The sequence below is a fragment of the Amblyraja radiata genome, chromosome 8, assembly GCF_010909765.2.
Source record: "Amblyraja radiata isolate CabotCenter1 chromosome 8, sAmbRad1.1.pri, whole genome shotgun sequence".
Classification (NCBI taxonomy): Eukaryota; Metazoa; Chordata; class Chondrichthyes; order Rajiformes; family Rajidae; genus Amblyraja; species Amblyraja radiata.
In genome coordinates, this window is record NC_045963.1 from 60863661 (window position 1) to 60889006 (window position 25346).

Below are 25346 nucleotides of genomic sequence, written 5' to 3' on the forward strand. Positions count from 1 at the left end.
GGCCTTTGGGGTTCTTTTTAAATCTTCTTTCCCTCCGGCTCACCTACTTCCAGCCAATACTCGCTCTTGCTGCTACTTCGATCCGACCTTCACAGTGAACACTTGTACTGGGCCTTTGCCGCTCTTTTTGAATCTTCTTTCCCTCTGTCTCACCTACTTCCAGTCAAAACTGACTCTCGCTGCTTCCGGCTGCAGCTTCTCTCCGACCTTTAATGTCTATCCATGTATCCATCTATGTATCTATCAGATGAGTTCTTCCCCCATTATTAAACATTGCACCTGAGGCAATAGACAATAGACATAGGTGCAGGAGTAGGCCATTCTGCCCTTCGAGACAACAATGTGATGATGGCTGATCATCCCCAATGAGCACCCCATTCTTGCCTTCTCCCTATATCCCCTGACTCCACTATCTTTAAGAGCCCTATCTAGCTTTCTCTTGAAAATATTCAGAGAACCGGCCTCCACCACCCTCTGACGCAGAGTATTCCACAGACTCACAACTCTCTGTGTAAAATAGTGTTTCCTCAACTCCATTCTAAATGGCTTACCCCTTACTGTTAAATGTTGGCCCCTGGTTCTGGACTCCCCCAACATCGTGAACATGTTTCCCGCTTCTAGCTTGTCCAAACCCTTAATAATCTTACATGTTTCAACAAGATGCCCTCTCATCCTAAATTCCAGTGTAAGAAGCCCCGCCACTACATTCTCTCAACATTTGACAGTCCCACCATCCCGAGAATAAACTTGTAAACCTACGCTGCGCTCCCTCAATAGCATGAATGTCCTTCCTCAAATTAGGGGACCAAAACTGTACACAATACACCATGTGTGCTCTCACTAGGCCCCTATACAAATGAAGAAGGACCTTTTGCTCCTATACTCACCTCCTCTTGTTATGAAGGCCAACATGCCACTTGTTTTCTTCACATCCACTTGCACCTGCATGCTTACTTGCATTGACTGATGAACAAGGACCCCAGATCCCATTGTCTTTCCCCTTTTCCCAACTTGACACCATTTAAATAATAATTTGCCTCCTGTTTTTGCTACCAAAGTGGATAACCTCACATTTATCCACATTAACTTGCATGTGCCCACTCACCCAACCTGTCCAAGTCATACTGCATTCTCATAGATCCTCCTCAAAGTACACACTACAACCCCGTTTTGTGTCATCTGCAAATTTCCTAATGTTACTTTAAATCCCTTCATCTAAATCATTGATATATATTGTAATTAGCTGCAGTCGCAGCACCAGCCTTGCGGTGCCCCACTAGTCACTGCCTGCCATTCTGAAAGGCACCCGTTATGCCCTACTAATTGTTTCCTGTCAGCTTGTTGTTTCTGTCTTGTTTCCTTGTTTCTTGTATCCCTTTGGAAAACCTATTCACGGCTCTGTGAAATATTTTATCTGACCTTATTCTGCCAATAAAAACGCTTATCTGTCCTTATGGTTGAGTTACTTAACTATTGTTTGAATTGTTTACAGTTGAACAATCTAGTCCCTGATCATTTAAAACTTTGCATGGCCATGAGGTTTGATTCTCTCGCTGTTTCATCCCCACCTGTCGTCCACCAATACATTTCAAATAGATACCTAGTTGAGTTCCTGATCAGGGATTCCAGGAATTCCTTGGCGGACAACTGGCTCAGCATCTCGTTGAACTCGTTCGTGAAGAGGCCATCAGTGTGTGGGTTTGGTCTAGTGAGAGAAACAAAATATGTAAATGAATGGAAATTGCAGGTTCATAGAAATATCGGAAACCCGTATTTTGGGAACACACGGCTTCGTCCTTCAACTTAATTACATAATACACTGGCTAAATGCTTCCAATATTAACACTGACACAAATACGCATACACTCATATGCACGCCATAGCGTGACCATATGCAATGCAGTTTGCACTCAATTCTGGTCCTTGCAATCTAACAGGTTTGCAGACGTTGGCTAGTTGACGGGTCAAACATTTTTGGAAACGGACAGAGATCGGTCAAAGCCAAGGGAGGAATTGCGTAGAGAAAGACAAGCGCTCTCATCGCACAGAATATTGCCGGATGCCGAGATTGTAAATTTTATCCCACCAGTTTTTCCCGACCTGAGCGATGATGTGGATGCGAAGTTTCCTTCGCTGTTTCTGATTCCCACCCAGGCATCATCGTTTCACCCCATCACCACGTGCACCTGTGTTTTCTCCCGGCACCACGTCGCTTGGATCCATGGCTTCAAACCTCAACCACTTTCGGATTTTCAACCTGCCGACGTTCATTAACAAACACTAACAACATTGTATAAAATAAAGTGCCGTCAGTGATCAGAAACTGTACCTGTGGTTCATATTACCGCGGGATGACAAGGCACTGGCCGTGAGGCAGAGACCGGCCCTGATCGAAGGAAATCCATGGAACCTGCTCCTCATCGCACCCCAATCCGTGCTCTCCAGTCCCTCTCTCCTTCAGAGCTGATACTGTTTTCTTCCTTCATGTCGACACACAACTGACACAAGGGGATAACCCTGGAAGGCTTGTGATTTAGTTTTGATTTCCTGAACTGGGTCAGCATCTGTTGTGGAGAGAGAGACCCTCCCTGATCTGATAAAGTTAACAGAGGGACGCTCACCTTGAACTAGGGTCGTCGTCCACCTCTGGGATGCCTGAGACCTGAGACCAGAGGACGCTGAAGAGCGCAAAAAGCGTCACCGAATGCTAGTCGAAGCTGATCACCATTTTGAACTGTTCTGTAAACCAAATAACATGTTACTCCATAAAACCATTTGCACCGACCTCCCCCACCCCATCCTCTCCCTTCTCTGAATCCCACTTCACCGATCGCTTCAATTTGGAACGGTTTGTGAATATCATGAATCAATTCAAACAGTAAGAAGCTGTCATGTTCACAGAAGTTGGATGCGGGAAGATTCCCATGATGAATGGGACGCGATGTTGCATGCTTCGAGTCAGGATAGAGTTCGTTTGGAAAACTTACCAAAAGGAGCTCTCGCTGCTTTGTCGACGATCGCTGTCCTTGATGCTGAAGACGTCGCCTGTGAAGCAACGGAAGTCTTCTCGACGTCTCTGTGTTTGTTGGACGCTCTTCGGTGTCTTTTGAGTTCTTGAACTTCTGCCCTATGCAGAGGGATATGCGATACTCTGCTTTGATGTTAAATCTGACTGCTAACAACCTGAAAGTTGCAGGTTTTATACTAGAGATACGTCTCCGTCTCCGGTCACGTTTTCGCTGCAGAGAGAAGCAATAGATGCACAGCCAAAGACGCCACCGGCATACCCAGCGGGATGGGAGCGTGTTAGCATAGAGGGCCGATAGTTAGTTGAGCAAACTTGCTCGCAATGGACAATTAACATCAAAACCAGACACTCCTGCCACTGCTAGACTTCCGCAATCATTCCAGAACTCGATTAATTCTTGCGGCCATGAAAGAGACATTCCGGTCCATCATGTTGTCGCTTGCAACCTGCTGTCCATAGAAACATAGAAACTAGGTGCAGGAGTACGCCATTCGGCCCTTTGAGCCTGCACCGCCATTCAATATGATCATCGCTGATCATCCAACTCAGTATCCTGTACCTGCCTTCTCTCCATACCCTCTGATCCCTTTAGCCACAAGGGTCACATCTAACTCTAATCTTAAATATAGCCAATGAACTGGCCTCAACTACCTTCTGTGGCAGGGAATTCCACAGATTCACCCCTCTCTGTGTGAATTTTTTTTTTCTCATCTCGGTCCTAAAAGACTTCCCCCTGATCCTTAAACTGTGACCCCTTGTTCTGGACTTCCCCAACATCGGGAACAATCTTTCTGCATCTAGCCTGTCCAACCTCTTAAGAATGTTGTACATTTCTATAAGATACCCCCTCAATCTTCTAAATTCTAGCGAGTACAAGCCAAGTCTATCCAGTCTTTCTTCATATGAAAGTCCTAACATTCCAGGAATCAGTCTGGTGAACATTCTCTGCACGCCCTCCATGGCAAGAATGTCTTTCCTCAGATTAGGAGACCAAAACTGTACGCAATACTCCAGGTGTGGTCTCACAAGGACCCTGTACAACTGCAGTAGAACCTCCCTGCTCCTATACTCAAATCCTCTTGCTATGAATGCCAACATACCATTCGCTTTCTTCACTGCCTGCTGCACCTGCATGCCCACGTTCAAAGACTGGTGTACCATGACACCCAGGTGTCATTGCATCTCCCCTTTTCCTATTCGGCCACCATTCAGATAACAGTCTACGTTCCTGTTTTTGCCACCAAAGTGGATAACCTCACATTTATCCACATTATACTGCATCTGCCATGCATTTGCCCACTCACCCAACCTATCCAAGTCACCTTGCAGCCTCCTAGCATCCTCCTCACAGCTAACACTGCCCCCAGCTTCGTGCCATCCGCAAACTTGGAGATGTTGCCTTCAATTCCTTCGTCCAGATCATTAATATATATTGTAAATAGCTGGGGTCCCAGCACTGAGCCTTGCAGTACCCCACTAGTCACTGCCTGCCATTCTGAAAAGGACCCGTTTACTCCTACTCTTTGCTTCCTGTCTGCCAGCCAGTTCTCTATCCACATCAATACTGAAGCCCACTACCGTGTGCTTTAAGTTTGCATACTAATCTCTTATGTGGGACCTTGTCGAAAGCCTTCTGAAAGTCCAGATATAGCCCATCCACTGGTTCTCCCTTATCCACTCTACTAGTTACATCCTCGAAAAATAACATAGGATTTGTCAGACATTATTTGCCTTTCATAAATCCATGCTGACTTTGTCCAATGATTTCACCAGTTTCCAAATGTGCTGCTATCCCATCTTTAATAACTGACTCTAGCATTTTCCCCACTACCGATGTTAGACTAACTGGTCTGTAATTCCCCGTTTTCTCTCTCCCTCCCTTTTTAAAAAGTGGGGTTACATTAGCTACCCTCCAATCCTCAGGAACTACTACAGAATCTAATGAGTTTTGAAAAATTATCACTAATGCATCCACTATTTCTGGGGCTACTTCCTTAAGTACTCTGGGATGCAGCCTATCTGGCCCTGGGGATTTATCGGCCTTTAATCCATCCAATTTACCTGACACCACATCCCGGCTAACCTGGATTTCACTCAGTTCCTCCAGCTCATTTGACCCCCTGTCCCCTGCTATTTCCGGCAGATTATTTATGTCTTCCTTAGTGAAGACAGAACCAAAGTAGTTATTCAATTGGTCTGCCATGTCCTTGTTCCCCATGATCATTTCACCTGTTTCTGACTGCAAGGGACCTACATTTGTTTTAACTAATCTTTTTCTCTTCACATATCTATAAAAAACTTTTGCAGTCAGTTTTTATGTTCCCAGACAGTTTTCTTTCATAATCTATTTTCCCTTTCCTAATTAATCCCTTTGTCCTCCTCTGCTAGACTGAATTTCTCCCAGTCCTCTGGTAGGCTGCTTTTTCGGGCTAATTTGTAAGCTTGACCTTTTGTTTTGATACTATCCCTGATTTCCCTTGTTATCCACAGATGCACTAATTTCCCTGATTTATTGTTTTGCCAAACTGGGATGAACAATTGTTGTGGTTGATCCATGCAGTCTTTAAATGCTTTCCATTGCATATCCACCAACAAACCTTTAAGCATCAATTGCCAGTCCATCTTGGCTAATTCACGTCTCATACCCTAGTGGGAATTGTGTACAGGCCACCTAACAGAAGTAGTGGAGTTTGGGCTGGCATCAAACAGGAAATTAGAAATGCGTGCAACAAAAGTAAAACAGTTATAATGGGTGACTTCTACATATAGATTGGGTGAATATAATTGGCAGGGGTACTGAGGAAGATGATTTCTTTGAATGTATGCGGGATAGTTTTCTAAACCAACATGTAAAAGAACTAACGAGAGTGCAGGCTATTCTAGACTGGGTATTGAGTAATGAGGAAGGGTTAGTTAGCGGTTTTGTTGTGTGTGGCCCCTTGGGCAAGAGTGACCATAATATGGTTAAGTTCTTCATTAGGATGGAGAGTGACAATGTTAATTCAGAAACAAGGGTCCTGAACAACTTTGAGGGTATGAGACGTGAATTGGCCAAGATAGACTGGCAATTGATTCTTAAAGGGTTGACGGTGGATATGCAATGAAAGGCATTTAAAGAATTCATGGATGAACTACAACAATTGTTCATCCCAGTTAGGCAAAATAATAAATCAGAGAAGGTAGTGCATCCGTGGATAACAAGGGAAATCAGGGATAGTATAAAAACAAAAGATGTAACGTGCAAATTAGCCAGAAAAAGCAGCCTCCCAGAGGACTGGGAGAAATTCAGAGTCCAGCAGAGGAGGACAAAGGGCTTAATTAGGAAAGGGAAAATAAATGATGAAAGGAAACTGGCAGGGAACATAGAAACTGACTGCAAAAGTTTTTTGTAAATATGTGAAGAGAAAAAGATTAGTTAAAACAAATGTAGGTTCCTTGCAGTCAGAAACAGGTGAATTGATCATGGGGAACAAGGACATGGCAGACCAATTGAATAACTACTTTGGTACTGTCTTCACTAAGGAAGACATAAACAATCTGCCGGAAATAGCAGAGGATTGCGGGTCAAATGAGATGGAGGAACTGAGTAAAATCCAGGTTAGCCGGGAAGTAGTGTTAGGTAAATTGAATGGATTAAAGGCCGATAAATCATTAGGGCCAGATAGGCTGCATCCCAGAATACTTAAGGAAGTAGCCCCTGAAATAATGGATGCATTACTGATAATTTTTCAATTATCTGGGGGGCAGTGTGAGCTGTGAAGAGGATGCTAGGAGGCTGCAAGGTGACTTGGATAGGCTGGGTGAGTGGGCAAATGCATGGCAGATGCAGTATAATGTGGATAAATGTGAGGTTATCCACTTTGGTGGTAAAAACAGGAAAGTAGACTGTTATCTGAATGGTGGCTGATTAGGAAAAGGGGAGATCCAACGAGACCTGGGTATCATGGTACACCAGTCATTGAAAGTAGGCATACTGGTGCAGCAGGCAGTGAAGAAATCGAATGGTATGTTAACATTCATAGCAAAAGGATTTGAGGATAGGAGCAGGGAGGTTCTACTGAAGTTGTACAGGGTCTTGGTGAGACCACACCTGGAGTATTGCGTACAGTTTTGGTCTCCTAATCTGAGGAAAGACATTCTTGCCATAGAGGGACTACAGAGAAGGTTCACCAGATTGATTCTTGGGATGTCAGGACATTCATATGAAGAAACACTGGATAGACTTGGCTTGTACTTGCTAGAATTTAGAAGATTGAGAGGGGATCTTATAGAAACTTACAAAATTCTTAAGGGGTTGGACAGGCTAGGTGCAGGAAGATTGTTCCCGATGTTGGGGAAGTCCAGAACAAGGGGTCACAGTTTAATGATAAGGGGGAAATCTTTTAGGACCGAGATGAGAAAAACATTTTTCACACAGTGGTGAATCTCTGGAATTCTCTGCCACAGAAGGTAGTTGAGGCCAGTTCATTGGCTATATTTCAATTCAATTCAATTCAATTCAATTCAATTCAATTCAATTTATTGTCATTTGGACCCCTTGAGGTCCAAACGAAATGCCGTTTCTGCAGCCATACATTACAAACAAATAGACCCAAGACACAACATATTTTACATAAACATCCATCACATTGCTGTGATGGAAGGCCAAAAAAACTTTTCTCTCCACTGCCCCCCCCCCCCCCCCCCCCGATGTCAGAGTCAAAGTCAAAGTCAAAGCCCCCGGCGGGCGATGGCGAATTGTCCCGTGGCCATTTAAACCACGCCGGGTGATGCAAGGTCGCACACCGGGTTCTTGATGTTAGAGCCCCCGGCGCGCGCTCGCAGAGACCCGCCGCCATTCCAAGCCGCGCGGGGTGGTGATGTAGGCCCCGCTCCAGGAGCTCTTCAACCCCGCAACTCGGGCGGGAGAAGTCGCCGTTGCGGGAGCCCTGAAAAGCGGTCTCCCTCCAGGGACCCGCGGGCTCCCGGTGCCGTCCGCCAAACCCGCAGTTGCAGCCACCAAATCTCCGGGGGTCGGGTCGCAGCAGCGTCCACCACAGCTCCACCCGCTCTGGACTCGGCCAGCTCCGCGACGGTGAGGTGAGTATCGGCACTGGAGCCCCCGGTCTTCCTGTTGGAGGCCGCTCCTCGTTGCAGCCCCAACGACAACGGAGACCCGACAAAGAAAAGGTCGGGTCTCCCGTGCAGGGAGAGATTTAAAAGTTACCCCCAACCCCCCCACACCACCCCCACCCCCCCACACACATACCCCAACAAAAATAACAAAAACTACATAAAAACATAGACATAAAATAATAAAAACGCAGACGGACTGCAGAGGCCGCTGCAGACGAGAGTCGCGCCGCCTACCGGCATATTTAAGAGGGAGTTAGATGTGGCCCTTTGTGGCTAAAGGGATCAGGGGGTATGGAGAGAAGGCAGGTACAGGATACTAAGTTGGATGATCAGCCATGATCATATTGAATGGCGGTGCAGGCTCGAAGGGCCGAATGGCCTACTCCTGCACCTATTTTTCTATGTTTCTATGTTTCTATGATCACAATGAATGGTGGTGCTGGCTCGAAGGGTCGAATGGCCTCCTCCTGCACCTATTTTCTATGTTTCTATGTTTCTCTTCCCCACTCTCCTCTCATTGTTCTCCCCTCCTCTCTCTCCATGTCTCTCTCCATCACCCCCCTCTCTCCCCCTCTCCTGCCTCCTTCTCTCCCCCCCCTCTCCCCCTATCTAACCCCTTCTTCACACACCTCCCACCTCCTCCTCCTTTCACTCCCCCTCTCTCTCTCTCCATCCCTCCCCCTCCCCTCCCCCTCTCACCCCACCACCCCCAGATAATGTGTTACAGGAAAGAAATTGAAATGCATAATGATAGGTAATGACTATTCTACCATCCTGGTACAGACCCAGAACCAAGTTTGAACCTGATGCTGTTTATGTGTTTTCCCTGTGACCACGTGGTTTGTAGTTTAATTGGCTTCTGTAAATTTCCCCTTGTGTGCAGAATGTGAAAGTGGGACAATATAGAACTAGTGTATGGGTGATCAATGGTCAGCTGAAGAGCCTGTTTCCATGCTGAATCTCTTTCTCTATATTCTGTAAATATCATCCTCTGGAGAGTGAATTGGATATTTCATTAAGACTGTTGAACACAATGACGTTTACAATTGATATAATGTGAATTTCACATGCTACTTGCAATACATTTATTTGGTATAAGGAGTACAGGGGTTTCTAACATTACAGAGAGATTTTATTTACAGTGTGTAAACATCGACTAATTTATTTGGAACTAAATGGGTCACCACAACATTTCCTTCACAACATGTTGGTTTGGGGTTTGATGCTGATAAGCTTTCACTGCTGGTTAACAGTTGAAAAAAGCTTTATGTAGTTTTCAGTCCAGTAGGTAAGTAGGATGTGGTCCAAAGATTCTGTTTAAAACAAGAATATCATTAGTTAGCCCACACAGTATTTTTAATGACTACTGCAAAATACTGAGATAGAAACACCAGTCTCATTTGACAGGCAATTTGCAACAGAAAATCCTTCCAATCAAATCTACTTTACAAAGGTATTTTTATGTTGCAGTTGCTTTAATCCAGTTGAACTCAAAAGGCGATGGTGAAACAAAGATATCAAAGTATTGTCTAGGATATTAGTAATCCCCCTGCATGACATCTTTTTTCAGGGTGCCAGGTGGGATGTTTTGTGCATGAAATATTTGGGTTGCAGCGATTCATAATTTGGATGAGAGATCAGGAAGTGATATTCCAGGCTCTGCCAATGACAGGTAACTGTGTGAGATGGTGAATTGTGAGGAGGATACAAAAAGGCATCAGGACTGTTTAGACGGATTGAGTAAGTCGGAACATGATGCAAATGCAGTATTTTTTTTTTTTAATTATAGAAGTAAGTACAATAGTGTGGCACCTTTTTTCAGGTGCCAAATATATATTGGCATATTTGATTTTATGTACAGCGTTTTGTTTTTTTTGAAAATGAAAAAGAGAAAGATGGACTAGATAATAGAGAATTGAAAAAACATGTGATATATAGTGTGTGAAAAAGAAAAAGGAAGAGAGAGAGAACGTGAGGAAAATAGGTAAAAATAAAATAAAAAGCAGCCTCCCAGAGGACTGGGAGAAATTCAGAATCCAGGGCTTAATTAGGAAAGGGAAAATAAATTATGAAAGGAAACTGGCAGGGAACATAAAAACTGACTGCAAAAGTTTTTATAAATATGTGAAGAGAAAAAGATTAGTTAAAACAAATGTAGGTTGGGGACATGACTTGAGAATTAAGGGACAGAAGTTTAGGGGTAACATGAGGGGGAACTTCTTTACTCAGAGAGTGGTGGCTGTGTGGAATGAGCTTCCAGTGAAGGTGGTGGAGGCAGGTTCGTTTTTATCAATTAAAAATAAATTGGATAGTTATATGGACGGGAAAGGAATGGAGGGTTATAGTCTGAGCACAGGTATATGGGACTAGGGGAGAATACGTGTTCGGCATGGACTAGAATGGTCGAGATGGCCTGTTTCCGTGCTGTAATTGTTATATGGTTATATGGTTATATGGTTATATAGGTCCCTTGCAGTCAGAAGCAGGTGAATTGATCATGGGGAACAAGGATATGGCAGAACAATTGAATAACTACTTTGGTTCCGTCTTCACTAAGGAAGACATAAATAATCTGCCGGAAATAGCAGAGGATTGCGGGTCAAATGAGATGGAGGATCTGAGTGAAATCCAGGTTAGCCGGGAAGTGGTGTTAGGTAAATTGAATGGATTAAAGGCTGATAAATCTCCAGGGCCAGATAGGCTGCATCCTAGAATACTTAAGGAAGTAGCCCCTGAAATAATGGATGCATTAGTGATAATTCTTCAATTATCTGGGGGGCAGTGTGAGCAGTGAGGAGGATGCTAAGAAGCTGCAAGGTGACTTGGATAGGCAGGGTGAGTGGGCAAATGCATGGCAGATGCAGTATAATGTGGATAAATGTGAGGTTATCCACTTTGGTGGTAAAAACAGGAAAGTAGACTATTATCTGAATGGTGGCCGATTAGGAAAAGGGGAGATGCAACGAGACCTGGGTATCATGGTACACCAGTCATTGAAAGTAGGCATGCAGGTGCAGTAGGTAGTGATGAAATCGAATGGTATGTTAGCATTCATAGCAAAAGGATTTGAGTATAGGAGCAGGGAGGTTCTACTGAAGTTGTACACGGTCTTGGTGAGACCACACCTGGAGTATTGCGTACAGTTTTGGTCTCCTAATCTGAGGAAAGACATTCTTGCCATAGAGGGACTAAAGAGAAGGTTCACCAGACTGATTCCTGGGATGTCAGGACTTTCATATGAAGAAACACTGGATAGACTTGGCTTGTACTTGCTAGAATTTAGAAGATTGAGGGGGGATCTGATAGAAACTTACAAAATTCTTAAGGGGTTGGACAGGCTAGATGCAGGAAGATTGTTCCCGATGTTGGGGAAGTCCAGAACAAGGGGTCACAGTATAAGGATAAGGGGGAAATCTTTTAGGACCGAGATGAGAAAAACATTTTTCGCAGAGTGGTGAATCTCTGGAATTCTCTGCCACAGAAGGTAGTTGAGGCCAGTTCATTGGCTATGTTTAAGAGGGAGTTAGATGTGGCCCTTGTGGCTAAAGGGATCAGGGGGTATGGAGAGAAGGCAGGTACAGGATACTGAGTTGGATGATCAGCCATGATCATATGATCAGCCACTAATCTTATTTACAAATATGCAAAAACGATACATTGAGCCTTTTTTAAGGTATCACATACACAGTGCCTGGAAGAGGTTTCACTCACCAAAGGTGACAGGGGATTCAAAAGGTCATCAGCTATTGCACTTGGTTCTCACCAAGTGACCCGGTATCTCCGAGATAGTCTGTCTCTTCATCGCTGTTGAGAGATTAGAATCAATGGGAAAAAAAGTCTCAGTTCTGGTGTTCATCATCTCACCTATCTTGATTGATTGTTTATTATCAACTCTTCTGTACATTCACAATATGTGGTGAGTGGCAGCTAAGCCAGTAAATTTGCCCATCTTAGTTGTCCTTGAACTGAATGAATGCTGAGATTCTTTGGGCTTAGGAAAGTAGAATCCCTCCTCTAAATTACAGGAGTGAATCAAATAGGATACTGCAACAATGCAGCCATTTCTTTATCTCCTCATATTAATAACGTATTTCCAGAAACACTTGGTTGAATCTATGAAGCCACAGATGCCAAAGCTGTGTTAGATTGTTGATGCATCAGCAACAACAACTGCATGCCATACACCCACCAAGGCACGAACGCTGGCTACAGCAATACATAAGACTTTAAAAGTGATAGGGAAACTAGAATATGAACATTTGACTAGAACAATACTGAGAGTGGTTTGATCAATTATGATTTTGCATTAATCAAAGTATTATTTCCTAATTACCTTTCCCTGAGTTAGCTTATGGCGACATGTATTATGTTAGACAGGATCATGACAAGATCCAACATTCTAAGTGTCATGTGTTATGTACATAGTATTAAAACATATTTCTGTGATGTGGGCATTGCTGACAGGACTAACATTATTATCCATTCCAAATTGGAAAGGGCCAAGGACATTGGTCTGATGAAGTTCAGCATCTGGAATATTTGACTGCCAACAACCACAACCCTTTCCTTGAAGTTGTTCTTCAGGAAGAGCCTTTCGGTATCTGAGGTGGTGAGCAGCCTTCGTAAACTGCATCAATTGTTCTGGTGAAGATGCTTCCACAATGTAACTGGGAGTAAACTGCAGTATCTAGACCTACTGAAAAAGAGGAATATGTAGTATGGTCCAAAATCTGCTTGACATTGCATGATTTGGAATAGTTCCTGCAAGAGATGGAGATTGTGTGCACTCGTTGCCCTTGATCATCATATGCGTTTGTGCTTTGGGAGGTGTTGCTGGAAGTTTCATGTGAACACTTGCAGTGTGTACATAGACCTAGTGAAAATAAGGAAAGTGTATTATAGTCTGTGTGATGTATGAGTGAGCAGACAAGACACCAAACCATTGGACTCATATTGGTGTGGGAGTTAATGACCCGACCAACATTTAAAGCCTTGAATTGAATAGCTTGTGAGACTTCTTAGCTGGTTGTTCTGGCCAATTACAGTTCAAAGATCTGAAATCATGTGTGGGCCATACCAGGAAACTTCAGTAATAAATTTGGACTTTATATTTTGTCCATTAGTTGGGTGCTCAGTCGTTCTTTTATTAAATTTGAATTCCTTAATTTCATGAACTGAATTTGACTTCTGTGCATTGGTGATTGGAATTTGAACATTTCTAATTCACTGCTTGCTGATTATTCATCCAGTAATTTAGCCAGTATGTTACCACACCTCATATCATTCAAACAGATCACCACAACAGACTTGCATAACAAGAAGCAGCTTGGATGAATAACAGAGAGACAAACAGTCAGAAATATATTATCGAATACGTGGACGCATTGATGATCATTTTCCAATGTTCTATAGATTCAGGATCAGTTCCTGTGGATTGGAGGGTTGGTAATTTTATCCCACTTTTTTAGGAAAGGCGGGAGAGAGAAAACAGGGAATTATAAACCAGTTAACCTGACATCGATGGTGGGGAAGTTGCTGGAGTCAATTATAAAAGATGAAATAGCGACAGATTTGGATAGCAGTAACAGCATTGGTCTGAGTCAGCATGGATTTACGAAGGGTAAATCATGCTTGAATAACCTTCTGGAACTTTTTGAGGATGTAACTGGGAAAATGGACAAGGGAGATCCAGTAGATGTAGTGTTCCTGGACTTTCAGAAATCCTTTGATAAAGTTCCACATAGGAGATTAGTGGGCAAAATTAGAGCACATGGTATTTGGGGTAAAGTACTGACATGGGTAGAAAATTGGTTGGCAAACAGGAAACTAAGAGTATGGATTAACTGGTCCCTTTCCGAATGGCAGACAGTGTCTGGTGGGGTACCGCAAGGCTCGGAGCTGGGCCCGCAGCTATTTGCAATATACATTAATGATTTAGATGAAGGGATTCAAAGTTACAATAGCAAATTTGCAGAGGACACAAAGCTGGGTGGCAGTGTGAACTGCGAGGAGGATGCTATGAGAATGCAGGGTGACTTGGACATGTTGGGTGACTGGGCAGATGCAGTTTAATATGGATAAATGTGAGGTCATTCACTTTGGTGGCAAAAAGAGGAAGGCAGATTATATTATCTGAATGGTGTCAAGTTAGAAAAAGGGGAAGTACATCAACATCTGGGGGTTCTTGTTCATCAATTAGTAAGCATGCACGTACAGCAGGCAGTGAACAAAGTAAGCATGCACGTACAGCAGGCAGTGAACAAAGCTAACGGCATGTTAGCATCTTAAATAAAAAGAGGATTTGAGTATAGGAGAAAAGAGGTCCTACTGCAGTTGTTCAGAGCCCTAGTGAGACCACACCTGGATTATTGTGTGCAGTTTTGGTCTCCTAATTTAAGGAAGGACAGTTTTGCTATTAAGGGAGTGCAGGATAGGTTCACAAGGTTAGTTCCCGGGATGGCGGGACTGTCATATGTTGATAGAATGGAGCGACTGGGCTTGTGGGCAAACGGAGACATTTTAAACTCTGTACTTACTGATCCAGCATGGCCAGCAGAGATCAGCAGAAGCTGCTGCAGCAACAATGGGAGCTCGGCTACAAGGAAAACCCAGAGAAAACATCGAGGGAAGCGGGGGGGGGGGGGGATTTGGAATAGGCTGAGAGCCCAAGCCTTTCGTCCCCCTCTGCCCAGCATTCTTCTGGCGAATGTCCAGTCCCTGGAAAACAAGCTGGATGACCTCAGGGCGAGGATCAGATTCCAGCGGGACATAAGGGACTGCAACATCCTCTGCCTGACTGAAACATGGCTGACCACACTGATTCCGGATCAGGTAATCTGCCCAACCGAGACCTTCACTGTCCACCGTGCTGACAGAACATAAGCATCTGGGAAATCCAAGGGTGGAGGAGTCTGCTTCATAACCAATAACAACTGGTGCAACCCTGGAAATATCAAGATGCTTTCCCGTTCCTGCTCGCCGGCCCTGGAACACCTGACCATATAATATAACCATATAACAATTACAGCACGGAAACAGGCCATCTCGACCCTTCTAGTCCGTGCCGAACACATAATCTCCCCTAGTCCCATATACCTGCGCTCAGACCATAACCCTCCATTCCTTTCCCATCCATATAACTATCCAATTTATTTTTAAATGATAAAAACGAACCTGCCTCCACCACCTTCACTGGAAGCTCATTCCACACAGCTACCACTCTCTGAGTAAAGAAGTTCCCCCTCATGTTACCCCTAAACTTCAGTCCCTTAATTCTCAAGTCATGTCCCCTTGTTTGAATCTTCCCTACTCTCAGTGGGAAAAGCTTTTCCACGTCAACTCTGTCTATCCCTCTCATCATTTTAAAAACCTCTATCAAGTCCCCCCTTAACCTTCTGCGCTCCAAAGAAAAAAGCCCTAACTTGTTCAACCTTTCTCTGTAACTAAGTTGCTGAAACCCAGGCAACATTCTAGTAAATCTCCTCTGTACTCTCTCTATTTTGTTGACATCCTTCCTATAATTAGGCGACCAAAATTGTACACCATACTCCAGAATTGGCCTCACCAATGCCTTGTACAATTTTAACATTGCATCCCAACTTCTATACTCAATGCTCTGATTTATAAAGGCCAGCACACCAAAAGCTTTCTTTACCACCCTATCTACATGAGATTCCACTTTCAGGGAACTGTGCACAGTTATTCCCAGATCCCTCTGTTCACCTACATTCTTCAATTCCCTACCATTTACCATGTACGTCCTATTTTGATTTGTCCTGCCAAGATGTAGCACCTCACACTTATCAGCATTAAACTCCATCTGCCATCTTTCAGCCCACTCTTCCAACTGGCATAAATCTCTTTGTAGACTTTGAAACTCTACTTCATTACCCGCAACCCCACCTATCTTAGTATCATCTGCATACTTACTAATCCAATTTACCACACCATCGTCCAGATCATTGATGTACATGACAAACAACAGCGGACCCAACACAGATCCCTGTGGCACCCCACTCGTCACTGGCCTCCAACCTGACAAACAACCATCCACCATTACTCTCTGGCATCTCCCATTCAGCCACTGTTGAATCCATCTTGCTACTCCACCATTAATACCCAACCATTGAACCTTCTTAACCAACCTTCGATGAGGAACCTTGTCAAAGGCCTTACTGAAGTCCATATACACAACATCCACTGCATTACCCTCATCAATTTCCCGAGTAACATCTTCAAAAAATTCAAGAAGATTAGTTAAACATGACCTTCCAGGCACAAATCCATGTTGACTGTTCCTAATTAGACCCTGTTTATCCAGATGCTTATATATATTATCTCTAAGTATTCTTTCCATTAATTTGCCCACCACTGACGTCAAACTAACAGGTCTATAATTGCTAGGTTTACTCTTAGACCCCTTTTTAAACAATGGAACAACATGCGCAGTACGCCAATCCTCCGGCACTATTCCCGTTTCTAATGACATTTGTCATTCCCCGGGAGTTCGGCTCAGTGATTGTCACAGCCGTCTATATTCCCCTGCATGTGGATACCGACGTGGCACTATCGGCCCTACACGATGTGCTATGTCGACATGAAAACAAGTACCCGGATGCCCTACGCAGTGGAGGGGGACTCTGAGTGAGATGGCCAAAAATGACAGCCGTAGGTGGCAGCGTTTCTTCAAAAATCATGACACAGAAAACAGGAAGTGGTCAAGATCTTAACTTTAGTAATATAGATGGGAAAGGTCCTAGAGTGCAAGCCCCTACCCAAGGAGGGAGCCCATTAATTTTGGGATAGATTTACAACAGCCTATCATACCTATGCTGGTGATGAAATATATAATCAGGGTGGCAAATCACCACAGTTTAATGCAATCCTAATGATCTGCCTATCCCCCCCCCCCCCCCTCCTCCCCGAAGGTGGTAACACAAATAAAATCCAACCTAGACTGGGCAGATAATGGGGAAGCTCAGCAAAGAAGGGCTGTGTTTGCATTCTGGAATGCAGGCACGGAATCTGACCCATCAGTTATGCCTAAAATAAAACAGGAATATTATATCCACGCTGAGGAGGTTGATGAGGTAGTACCTTGCCGTACTATGCCCATTCGCCAGAACAAGCCACGAGAACAGTGGGAGTATAATCCTAGACAGCGAGGGAGAGAGGGATGGGAGTATAATCCTAGACTGTGGGAGAGTTGGAGAGACCAAGAAAGAAGGGGAAGGTCAGATAACCCACCCGACCGGAGGGAAAAAGTTGTTTCTGATGCGGGAGACTGGGACACTGGTGCGAAACTGCCCAACCCGCATGCGTGGCGAATGGGGCGAAAGGAGCGGCAATCAACGCTACACCCCGTACAGTACTAACAATCCCTTTCAACAATGACCCGAGTTGGCACCTATGGTGCACATGTTCCCTCTAGTGGAGGGACCAGGGGGCGAAGCTATTGTATATATGATGATAAAAGAAAACTGTATTCCCTTTTTGATTGATACCGAGGTGAACCTCTCTACCCTGGATCAGGAGCTGCTGGAATATATGAGATTCCCATTATCAAATAGAAAATCCCAGTTGTCCGGTTTGGATGGATGCACCCGACAATACCCCTTGACAAAACCTCTCACTGTAAAGTATGAATCAGCCCACCACACCTTATTCTCTGTGACCCCCAATCTCGGATGCAAACTAGCAGGACGGGACTTATTAATGGGCTTAGGGGCAGGGATCAGCTGCTCCACTCAAGGCATCTAACTTCAAAGATGGCACACTTTTAACTCCTCAGTGGTGGGCTATCGACCTCCCACCATCTCCCCAATATCCAGGTATCCCAGACTCCCATGTGACTCTATTCTACGATCCCATGGGGTGCGACCAAGCTGCGGAAGACTTTTACAAACTATTGTTGCACCCCCCACGGAGGTGACCTTGGTCGGGCAGGTTACAGGCCCGCAGGGGACAGCGTTAGTGGCAGAGATATAGAATGGACTATGGAGACATAGAGAATTAGTATCTCCCCATGTCACCATGACCATGATCATATTTGGTCGGCATCACATCATAGAAACATAGAAACATAGAAACATAGAAAATAGGTGCAGGAGCAGGCCATTCGGCCCTTCGAGCCTGCACCGCCATTCAATATGATCATGGCTGATCATCCAACTCGGTATCCTGTACCTGCCTTCTCTCCATACCCCCTGATCCCTTTAGCCACAAGGGCCACATCTAACTCCCTCTTAAATATAGCCAATGATCTGGCCTCAACTACCTTCTGTGGCAGAGAATTCCAGAGATTCACCACTCTCTGTGTGAAAAATGTTTTTCTCATCTCAGTCCTAAAAGATTTCCCCCTTATCCTTAAACTGTGACCCCTTGTTCTGGACTTCCCCAATATCGGGAACAATCTTCCTGCATCGAGCCTGTCCAACCCCTTAATAATTTTGTTCAAAAAGGAACTGCAGATGCTGGAATATCGAAGGTACACAAAATTGCTGGGGAAACTCAGGGGGTGCAGCAGCATCTATGGAGCGAAGGAAATAGGCGACGTTTCGGCTCGAAACGTCGCCTATGTCCTTCGCTCCATAGATGCTGCTGCACCCGCTGAGTTTCCCCAGCAATTTTGTGTAACCTTAATAATTTTGTAAGTTTCTATAAGATCCCCCCTCAATCTATCCGAGACTTTCCAGTCTTTCTTCATATGAAAGTCCTGACATCCCAGGAATCAGTCTGGTGAACCTTCTCTGTACTCCCTCTATGGCAAGAATGTCTTTCCTCAGATTAGGAGACCAAAACTGTACGCAATACTCCAGGTGTGGTCTCACCAAGACCCTGTATAACTGCAGTAGAACTCCCTGCTCCTATACTCAAATCCATTTGCTATGAAACTTACCAGGGAACGTACCGGCTACCATATTCCGATGACACAGGGTAAAATGTTTCCCCTCTCATCTTGATTCTTGATTACTATACTCAGGGTAAAATAATCTCTGCAACTACTCTACCTATTCCACTCATGACATTATACATCTACATAAGATCATTCCTTATCCACCTGCACTCCAATTTGACTTTGGCAGGTCAACGAAATACGGGAGTTACGTTGAACCACCGAACCAAGTATCAACATCATTGAATGTTCTCCCGTGCATTCAATGGTTACATAAATCACAAGTACGGGTAGCTCCGCTTGTGGATTTTCAGGAGGTGGTAGAAGCGGGCCGTACGGGGCTTGGAAGCAATGTGATTGGAGGCTGTTGAGCGCAGATCAGCAGGTTGCCCAGTGTCCTTGAACATATGATACTGGCACAGTAAGGCTGGATAACATCCAATGCCTGCCAAATCTTGGTTTGAATTATGCTAGGTGGAATGGAATAGAAGGAGTTAGTGTTTTTGCAGATAGTGAAGATGGTTGTGAAAGATTGCAGCAGGATCTGGACCGATTGGCCAGGTGGGGGGAGGAATGGTTGATGGAATTTAATACAGGAAACTGTGACGTGTTGCATTTTGGGACGTCAAACAAGGGCAGGACCTACACAGTAAATGGTCGACCTGTGCGTAGTGTTGTAGAGCAGAGAGATCCAGGAGTACAAGTGCATGGTTCCTTGAAGGTCGTGTCGCCGTTAGATAAGGTAGTCGAAAAGGCTTTTGGCACTTTGGCCTTCATCAGTTAGAGTATTGAATATAGAGGATGGGACGTCATGTTGCTGTTGTATAAGACGTTGGTGATTCCACATTTAGAATATAGTGTTCAGTTCTGGGCACCATATTATGGGAAATATATTGTCAAGCTTGAAAGGGTTCAGAAAAGATTTGAGGATGTTGCCACGACTAGAGGGTGGGAGCTATAGGGAGAGGTTGAATAGGCTGGGTCTCTATTCCATGGAGCACAGGGGGATGAGAGGAGATCTTATAGAGTTATACAAAATCATGAGAGGAATAGATTGGGGAGATGCACTGAGTCTTTTGCTAAGAGTAGGGGAATCATGGACCAGAGGACATTGGTTCAATGTGAAGGGGAAAAGATTTAATAGAAATCTGAGGGGTAAATTTTTCACACAAAGGGTGGAGGGTGTATGGAACAAGCTGCCAGAGGAGGTAATTGAGGCAGGGACTATCCCGTCATTTAAGAAACAATTAGGTACATGGCTGAGACAGGTTGGAGGGACATGGACCAAGAGCAGGCAAGTGGGACTAGTGTAGCTGGGACAGTGCTGGCCAGCGTGGGCGAGATGGGCCGAAGGGCCTGTTTCCACACTGTATCACTCTATGGCTCTATGACTCTCTGGAGAGAATACTTTGAAGGACTGTAAAACCACAAGACCATAAGGTATGGGGGCAGAATTAAGGCATTTGGCCCATCGAGTTCGCTCTGCCATTTAATCGTTGCTGATCTATTTTCCCACACAATCCCACTCTCCTGCCTTCTCCTTGTTGGCATCCTATGTTTTTTTTCCAGATTAATTTTGTACGGGGTTTATCAAAGTGGATCATGCAAGAAAGATTAGCCCCCTGTTGCAGGGTGATGGAATCCAGATCAAGAAGGAGCAAGGTTCACCCATTTAAATAGTGATGAGGAAGGATTCCACCTCTCAGAATGCCACCACTCTTTGGAATTCGTTGGCCCAGAGAGTTGTAAAGGTGGAGAAATTGGACATTGACGAATTATTGACCACTTGGGAAGTCAAAGGTCATGCCGTGCAGGGTTGTGGAGCCGAGGCAGAAATCAGACCAGCAGTGATCTGCTATTCCTACTTCTCGTTTCTCAGTGAGAAATATGTGTATAATGATTTTGCCACGTAAGAAAGCACATTGTAAGAAGATTAAAGAGCATGTGATGTTTCACAGTGTAGGTGTTGGGTCCACTACTTTTCACGTTATATATTAATAATCTGGTTGATGACATTCATAGGTTTGTGGCAACATTTGCAGGTGATACGAAGGTCAGTGGAGTGGTAGGTAGCGTTGAAGAAGTAGGAATTCCGTAGTAGAACTTGGACAGGTTAGGAGCGTGGCATGGAATACAGCAAAGCAGAGTTTATGGACATCTACTTTGGTAGAAAGAATAAAGGTGTAAACTATTTTCTATTGTCTAAATGGGGAGAGGATTCAGAAATCAGAGGTGCAAAGTGACTTGGGAGCACTGGTACATGTTCCCCAAAAGGTTTGCAGGTTGAGTTGGTAGTTAGGAAGGCAAATGTAATATGAGCATTCATTTAGAGAGGACTAGAAAAAAAAAATCAATGTTGTAATGCTGAGGCTTAAAAAGGTACAGGTTAGGCCACATTTGGATCATTGAGCTGTTTTGTGCACCCTATCTGACGAAGGATGTGCTGCCGTTGGAAACGGTTCAAAGGAGGTTTACGAAAATGATCCAGGGGATGATTGGGTTGACTTATGAGGTGTGTTTCATGTCTCTCGGTTTGTATTCCCGCTGGAGTTTAGAAAGATGAGAAGGGCTCTCATTGAATAATGAGAGGCCTAAAATGAGTGGATGTGGAGAGGATGTTTCTTGGACCAGAGTGCACATCCTCAGAATAAAAGGACATACCTTTAGAACAGTGATGAGGAATGCAAGGAATTCTAGCGTGCCCACCAGCTACTGTTTTGGAGACCGGCTTGAGCTGGTGATAGGGCCCACAATTCAGATTCAGGAGGGAAGGAAGGAAAACGGAAATAACTTTGAGTTGTGGCAGAGGCTGATTGCTAGTTAGACAAGATCAGGAGAGGATGTAGGCCAATGAAGTGGTGGGGAAACCATTCAGCATATTAAAGAAGGTACACAAAAATGTTGGAGAAACTCAGCGGGTGCAGCAGCATCTATGGAGCGAAGGAAATAGGTAAAGTTTCGGGCCGAAACCCTTCTTCAGACTGATAGGGGGTGGCGGGGAGAAGGAAGGAAAAAGGAGGAGGAGGAGCCCGAGGGCTGGGGGATGGGAGGAGACAGCCCGAGGGCTGAGGAAGGGGAGGAGACAGCAAGGGCTAACAAAATTGGGGGAATTCATTGTTCATGCCCGCAGGATGCAGACTCCCAAAGCGGAATATGAGGTGCTGTTCCTCCAATTTCTGGTGTTGCTCACTCTGGCAATGGAGGAGACCCAGGACAGAGGTTGGATTGGGAATGGGAGGGGGAGTTGAAGTGCTGAGCCACCGGGAGGTCAGGTAGGTTCTTGCAGACCGAGCGGAGGTGTTCGGCGAAATGATCGTCCAACCTCCGCTTAGTCTCACCGATGTAGATCAGCTGACATCCAGAGCAGCAGATGCAGTAGATGAGGTTGGAGGAGATACAGGTGAACCTCTGTCGCACCTGGAACAACTGCTTGGGTCCTTGAATGGAGTCGAGGGGGGAGGTAAAGGGACAGGTGTTGCATTTCTTGCGGTTGCAACGGAAAGTGCCCGGGGAGGGTGTGGTATGGGAGGGAAGGGAAGAATTGACAAGGGAGTTGCGGAGGGAGCGGTCTTTGCAAAGATTTCAAAGCTCTGTGATTTCAAACCATGTAACAGTTATTACTACATCACTGCCGAAGTCTTTGAGGGAGGAAGTGTGTTATCGTAATAAACCAATGAATCTGTTTGTAGAAAAACACAATGGTATTTTTTAACAATAACAACAAAGAAATTTTACTTCGGAGTCACGTGAGTGACTACATGAAGAACCCGCCACTATGCACGTGTGTCATTATCGCTACACGCATTGTGAACAAGTCATTACGAGGGGAGGACGTTCCTCCCAAACGGCAGGGTTGAACCTGCAACAAGTAAGGTAGGAGAACTTAGTTTCTTGACTTACCTTTTTTTTACAGGCAGGCTGATGAAAACTGGCTGGGGAGAGTCTGCAGAACTGCAGGCAGCCAGCAACGGCCGGGGGCACCACTATCTCCCTTAAACGGGAGCCGGAGCCGACCTCAGCTCCAGCAGGACGCCGACAGCGGTGGAGCATTCTGGAGCCGTCATTCCGACGGCTCGGACAACAGTCCCACGGACTACATGGGTCCGAGGCGCTGGAAGGTGCTGGGTTTTTCCACAGCACTAAAAATAGCGGCAAGCGGTCAGTGCCCGAGAACACTGAGTACGCGTTGGAGCCGCTGGGCCTGGGTCGCGAGCGGCCAGTTCCCCGAGAGGACTGGACCGCGTTGGAGCACCCCAGGCCCAAGTGGAGAAGGAGCGGCACAGTGCGGGAAGCACTGCACCGCATTTTTTAAAACTACCAGACCTGCGGCTGCGAGCGGCCAGCTCCCCGAGAGGATTGCACCGCGTTGGAGCACCGCAGGCCCAAGTAGAGAAGGTGCGGCACAGTGCGGGAAGCACTGCACCGCGTTAAAACTGCCATACCTGCGGTTTGCGAGCGGCCAGCTCCCCGAGGGACTGAACCGCGTTGGAGCACCGCAGGCTAACGGCAGTACGGGCGGCTCAGTGCTGTGAGCGCTGCACCGCGCTTTGGAGCACCGCAGGCCAACGGGGATACCGGCGGCACAGTGGCCGTGTACACTGCATCGCATTGGCACTGCGGGGCCTGCACCTGCGAGAACATACCGCTTTGCAGCGATGCAGGTCCAAGAAGAAATCCTCCAGTGGGTAAGTCCCATAGCAGCACCTTATACAGGGCTGTATTTCACTTCTACTATTACAGGGAAGTGGTTGAGGAAAAGACAGACTCAGGGAGAAGGAAGCAGCACCTTTTCTATAGGGCTATAATTATGCTTCTCTCTCCCCAGTAGACTCTTCTGTCAGAAGAGTGCTGGGGTCAAGTCTAGGGCAAACCTGGACAGGTAAACAGATGTAAGAGCTGTAACAATGAGGTGATGCCTTTTCTAAGTCACAAAATACATAGAGTGCATTATTGGTCCTTTCCTGATAGAAATACAGGAATACTTATGTTGTGACTGAAGGATTTAGCAGTCCAAAAATTTACAAACAAATTCCATTCCCATCTGGGACGTCACACGGGACTGTCTGTCTATGTTTCAGGGGGAACAACAGCACAGCTGTGAGTAAAGCTAACAGGGAAAGATCTACAAACCAGGTTAGAAGCCAGCATAGACCATATGTTTTCTATCTACTGCAGGGGCAAACATTAGCTGACACCATAGCTGTCACTTGCCTCCGGGGATTGTAAATCCCTGAATGTACTAAACTAATCAATTTATGCATCTGGTTACATCCAACCGGGATTGACGCGGGCCTGTGTAAACCCGAAACCTCCTAGCAAAATCTTTTCATTTGGGGGTGACCTATCTAGAAGGTCAAGGAGTTGGACAATGAAGCCAAACTGGAGCTCATCTAAACGTCCAAACATCATCCTCAAAGGTATCGCCCATATGCTGGAAGATGTGTACACCCACAACACACGGCCTCGGGGATCCAGAAGAAAACAGTAAAACCAGAAGGAAGCAAGGAGGTTGGTGTGAGAAGACATCGAATAAATAACTTTTTGACACTCATATCTTAAACAGTATCCGGGGATACACAATAGAATTTTACAACACATAATCTTCTAGTCGAGCTGATATATCGAGAGAGGAATTTGGAGGAGAACACCAAATGGATATTGGGCTATAGTATTTGCTGATGTTTCTACACGATATGGAACACCAGATGCCGATCTACTCGTATCCAGACATAATCACCAATTACCAAATATGTCATATGGGATACAGACACTGGATATCAGCAACAGATGGGGTTTTAGCTGCATTGCAAGGGAAGAATTATTATCTACGCATTCCCTTCCTAACAAAATAGGATATGGCGCTTGACGCATCAATCATAGATCAGATCTCGGCTTTTTGGCTAAGATCAAGTATAATATCTGTTCTTATCAGTTTAAATGTCTGATATGTCCCTTATCTAGGGACCATATATTATAAAATTAATTAAATAAATAAATAAATAACTAAAAAAGATGGGAATTTTAAAAAAGTGAAAAATAAATAAAACGATATATTCGTTTTAAGAACAGAAACCTTTTCTATTGTTAAGTATATTCATTTTAAGAACGAAAATGGCAAGCATTGATTCAAAGGATGCATACAATTTCAGTACCCATAACAGGTGACCACGGACGTTATTTTTATCTAATTGGATGGCTCAGCTCTAGCAGTATAGAGCACTACCTAATGTGTTTACATTAGCACCTAGGTTATTTACAAAATATAACAACCAGCCACACAATGGTAATGGCTTCTTTGGATGACATACT

At 44.9% G+C, this 25346-nt stretch overlaps 1 pseudogene; it reads left to right on the plus strand.

Annotated features, from left to right (window-relative positions):
- Positions 1-24917: 24917 nt before the first annotated feature.
- On the plus strand, positions 24918-25030 carry LOC116976560 (annotated as a pseudogene).
- The last annotated feature ends 316 nt before the right edge of the window (positions 25031-25346 follow it).